The following is a 6,000-nucleotide window of genomic DNA, read 5'->3' on the forward strand; positions in this document are numbered from 1 at the left end:
GTTTATTTTACTAATCTTTTATTCGATCTCACCCATCAATGTGATCATCGTTCTTCCTCATAAGGGTTTTATTAATAACGTGTCACTTGGATGGTTACCCATACCCAAGTTTCTAAATCCGTATTCATTGATACTTCATTATTCACAGTAGCGAATAATACGTATCATCCATTTAGTTTTTCCTTGAGGATATTTTCCGCCCGAGTCTTAATTTCTCATTCTTAACCTTAATCCGTTGTTTAATAATAACCAGGAATTGATTTGTTTCATTTTATCATTCCATGTCTTTGTATGGAATTTACCCACATCGTTTAATAATATAAACGATGTTTCTACATGTTTTATTTGGTTTGGCCAAGTCTATAACCTTGTCCTTGCCATTTATTACTATCGCAAAATTCGGGTTCGAATGTAATTACACTCCTTCCCAATACGGTATTTATTCACTTCATTAAGTTTCCTGGGTTCGAGTGTACGCGCACTCCTTCCCATTATGACACTTATCTCTTATTACGTTCCCGGGTTCGAGTGCACACGCACTCCTTCCCGCTCCAGTATTTATTAAGATTACCCTTACCTTGGTTTCACATGCTCACCATTTATTTGTTTAGTATAATTCACTCATTTCACTCACCATATACGCCCATATGCAACTATCATTCATCATGTGAATTTTTTTTTACATCCCACTTGTCTTATCTTAATTAAGAACGTGTACCTGGTTTATACTCGCCCTGATGTACTCCGTTGTCTCAAATCATCACTTGATTTGTTGGACCGGGTTCCGACCCTAAACAGTTAGTTGAGAACGTTCATCTTCACGTACGAAGGCGGAATCAACGTAAATGAAGTTACACAGCTTTTCCTATTCAATTCCTTTCTTCTTATTGCTTTCTGATACTGATTTGACAGAGTTTCGTTACAAAAGCAATCCACAAGTTCCGCTCCAACGTGCACAACTACTGATCAGGTTTCGCTCAACCTGACTATATATAGCTCGTATGGTTTCACTCATATGGCATGTCACATAAGCGAAACTACCACTAACCACATGAGCGAAACTACAAATGTCATAAGAGCGGAACTATTTCTAACTTATGACACATAAGCGAAACTATTACATAATAACCTAAATTTGACTTTTACGCTTCTATGTTGACCTATCTTGACCTAAGACGTAATGCAGACGTAGTCAACAGACATTCCATGCATCAACAGACTCCCCCTTGGATGTTGACGAAGTCTTCAGCTCCGAGTCTTTAGTCTTGGTCTTTTCTCCAACTCTCTGTCTTCTCATCATAAGCACTCTATCTTTACAGGCTTCAGGATCACAACCTAACTCTATCTTCAAACTCCCCTTTGACTGTTGATTCAGACTCCCCCTTTCACAGACTCCCACTCTCAATATGCTAGAATCTGAGGTCTTGATCTGGTTCAAGCTTTGACATTTAGCTTCCGTTGGGAATAATGAAGTCCAAAAACCTGTTACTCAACCAATAACATTACAATCTATCTTTTCAATAATAAATCATAAACTCATTCAGCTTTAGAAATCCACTCAAGTACTCAGGTCCAATTTAATGACCCTGATTACTCAATTAATCTACCAAGTTCAACTTAATGACCTTAGTTGATCTTTTGATGAATCAAACTGATTTTGTAAAAACATTTTCACATTTTCTAAAAACAATGTAACAAGCATCAACTTAATGAACTTGTTTAGTCTTTGAAAACATCTCAATCTCTGACAAAGTAAGCTCTCCTCATTCTTCAGCTCAGAACTTTCCTACATCTGCTTCAATCTTCGAGAATCCAACGATTAACTCTCCACTTTGGTTTGTCAAAAAGTAAAGCAGAAATAAAATCTTTTTGGATTTTAGTAAAGTGTTTTAAACTAAGAAATGAAATGCAGAAAACTTAAATTGCAGAAAATAAAGAAATTGAACTATATACAAACTTATTTTTGGCGAGCGTGTCAGGGAATCATATCAGCTTTTTCAGACAAATTACTAGTACCGTTAAGCTTCATTTCATGCTCAGACTTAAACAATCCACCTCGATTGTCGATATACTGATCCATCTTAAATTCTCACACAGATTTCAATCTATTCAGGATACGATATAGATGTCTTATGAACTTAGCTCATTCATGTGTCCCACCTCTTGAATATACTCCCGTATCCAGAATCCCAATATTCAGTCTTACAGGTGAGTATACTACAATGATATCTGTACATAAATTAGGTATGCGAAGGCCGAGGGATCTAAGGCGATACTTCCGTATGCGCAGAGAGATATCAGCTTCGACTTTTCAGTATGTCCCCTTTAGAGGATCTTTTAGCTACAACAGCAGCGACTATTAATTTTATTGTTTCATCTGCATGCTGAGGGTTTATGCTATGTTTCAAGCATTTGGTGAAAGTATTATCCAAGGACTAGGTCAGAACTTCCGTTCAGCAGAAGTCCCGGAATAATACCCCAGACATCATTGAGTATAAAAACCTAGTATATCAGAATACGAGACCTTTCAAACGAGATTCCAGGGGTTACTGTAACACCTCGAAATTTTGCGTCCAATAATGTATTGACACGTGTCTTGAGTTTACACGTGGTGTTAAATACTAAATAAAGGACTAAAGTTGACAAACATTGAAAGTATGTAAATTCGAGGGTTAAAAATGTCAACGAGGGATAAATGTACTGTACAGTAACCCTAAATGATGCTCGTACCTTCAAACGGATAAATCATGGATCGTACGGAACGAAATACGGAAGAAAGTGAGAGATTACAAACTACAGGGGTTAATTGTGTCAGCATGTTTAAGTCACACCTCTGAGTGACCCTTTAACATACCCGAGGCTTTGTAATGGTAAATTACGCTCACTAGAATATACGATATAAATTTCACGAAGTTCCGTTTTCAAACAAGAAAGTTATGATCACTTCCGTATGCAAGGGGTTAGAAGCGTCAACAATGAAAGATAAGGTATTCGGATAGTAATCAAACTAACGGGGACTTAACAGCGCGGGTAAAAGTCACGAGGCCCTTATTCGTAAATAATCGATGTCCAAATCGCAAAGTTACCCCTTCGAAACCGAAAGGTCAGGCTAATAATGGCAAAAGATTTGAAAATCTTGAATTACAGGCCTCAGGCGGCCCGCGTTAGAGAAACAAGGAAGCTTATGCGGGCCGCGAGCCATGAGAAGATCCGGTTTCTGACATAAGGATTCAGGCGGCCCGCGTGAGCCTAGCCTGATCCTTAATGCGGGCTGCGTCAAGGTCCCAGATGCAGAAAACTCACACAGGTTCACTGTTTGCTATATTAAACGATCTTGGATGCAATTATGGCAGCATGGGCGCCCCCTACATGTCCCCTAGCACTCAGGGACAGCTGCTGATCATCCATGAGCAATTATAGACTTAGTTGTGATGATCTTATGCGAGATTTTTCACTATAAAAGGCCATGTAATGCACACATTTGAAACACACCTCAAACCTGCTTTCTTGATCACTTCTGGAGCTCAAGAGCATTCTTCTTACATCTCTGGTCATGCACCAAGCTTCTGTAAGTATGCCTAACCCTTTGTGGATTAGTTTTTGCATAGTTTTAGCTTAAAAGTCAATCCGTCGTAATTAACGATTGACTTTACGATAAATCACGAATGGTCCAGTGGTTTGTCGAATCAAAGGTAGTTATATGTTGGTAATCATGTGGGCTTTAAACCCCTAAAAGGGCACCCTCTGATTCCCACTCTAACTAGTCCGAATGTCGAGTCAAACTTGCTTAGAAAAAGTCAACAGAATACTATTTTGCGATTTTGAGCATAATCAGTAATGTAGATGGCGTGTAATCTGTTTTAACACTCATATAACATGATAATAAGTATATTAGCTAGTCTAAGCTTGTTTGATCCGACCCTTTACTGTTTTGACCCGGTTCGGAACCGAAAGTCGCAAAACATTGACTTTTGCTTTGACTTCAGTTCTGACCCGTTATGGTATGATTTAGATATGCCTTAGGACTCTCTTAGGACCAGGTTACATGAGGGTATAACCCTCTCTGACCGGTTCGTTGTTTGTCCGAGTCTTTAGCACATTTCCGTTAAATGCTTAAAAGTTGACCGGAACGCCCTTTTCAATTTAAAACGAGAATTTTTGACATGTGAAAGGACAATAACCTTAGTCACTGATTTCTAAGAATATCCCTAAAGTTTCACGCCAATCCGAGGTCCAGAATAGGAGTTATGCTAAATAGCGCAATTACGGAAACTTTAGTAATTAAATGGCGCAATTAGCATAACGCCTATCTAAACCTAGATTTCGACACCAAACCTTTTACACACTGATGTAAAATAATATTTTGGAATTTTTAAAGATTTTTAATTATTTTTAACCTGCTCATAACCTGCGGTTATGGCATCGGTTCGGTAAATACCGAATATACCCTTTTCGAGCATAACTTGAGTTCTACAAGGTCTTTTGACCCGATTCCTGTTGCTACTGATTTTAAATAATAAATAGAGTATTTTGGACTTTATAAACTGTTCGGAAAACTCAGATTTCCTGTAGAACTCAGAAACCTTTTTTATAATCTTTAAAATAACCGAAATACCCCTACGGGGCATATAATGGATTTAAACTCGTTACGGGTATCCTACTGATACCACAACCTCTTTAAAGCATATTGACTTAGGAAACTTGTGTAGGACTCCTACGGTTACCCGTTACGCCTTATGCGCGCACGGTTCGGCTTATGTAACTAGTTTACATAAACTAGCCGAAAGGGGTCAAACCTTATTGTTTTGACCTCAAAATCCAGAGTGTGATTATATTACCCATATAAAACAAGTCTTCAAACTTGTTGGGTCCGAATCATATTCCATTCCCGGTTTTCGCCTTTCACGCGATTAAGCCGTGATTATCCTTCGAAACCAACCGGTCTAGCTAAGGCTACATTAAAGACCCGTTAGGATTCTAATAGGTTGTTTAAACCTTCGTTCCAGAATAGGAGACCAGTAAAAGAAACTTGCATTTGTTTATTAAGGATTATTACTTGCTCAGGTAAATACTTTTAACTTATTTTCCGTTATACGGGCTTGGGTTACGGTATATAAATTACCGCTTGTTCGGGCATTAAATCTTCCATCATATGGTGGTTAATTGAATAATTTAATCGGCCCGTTTAAATACGTTTTGTTGGCTTTACGCCTTTGGGAGCTTAATGACCATGTCCCGGATATCCTTGGCATCATTTTACGAAATGGCCACGACCCCGACACACGGGTGTAGGCGTACACCCGTAATGTGTCTATATTATTAAAGGTATAACCGTTGGTTTTCCCGCCACGGCTTTATGCTTTGTGGCGTGTCTATTAACCTTTAACCCGGCACGACCCGGGTGACCGAACGCATAGTAACATGTAATTCTTTTACAAGATTTAATTATAAATTACCCCAAGTTATACGGAGTTTGTGCCATGTGCATTCAAATCAGTTTTATTAAACATTTTACAAAAAGTGTCGGTTGAATGTATTTACCAGTGTAAACTGACGTATTTTCCCCAAAAAGATTAAATGCAGGTTCTAAGCGTAATTGGCTGGATATTTCTCCATAGCATCAATAAAGAGTCTCGCAAGCCTAAGATGCCTACGTCTGTTGAAAGATACTTATAATTTATTTTGATCCTCTGTGGATTATATTTCGACAATTGTGATACTTTGACATTACATTCAATGGTTGAAATATATTTATCTTTATGCTTCCGCTGTGCATTTATATATTGTGTGGTTTGACTATATCGTTGCCAACTACGTCACGGTAATCTCCCACCGGGCCCACCGGTGAAACACGTGGAAATCAGGGTGTGACAGGTTGGTATCAGAGCCAACGTTGAGTGAATTAAACACTATCCTTATGTGTTTAATCTCAATGACACAATTGCACATACTTGAGTCTAGACAAAAACAAAGGACGAATTCGAATTGTTATTCCAGTTT

This window comes from Helianthus annuus, chromosome 8 (assembly GCF_002127325.2).
Source record: "Helianthus annuus cultivar XRQ/B chromosome 8, HanXRQr2.0-SUNRISE, whole genome shotgun sequence".
NCBI classification, from domain to species: domain Eukaryota; kingdom Viridiplantae; phylum Streptophyta; class Magnoliopsida; order Asterales; family Asteraceae; genus Helianthus; species Helianthus annuus.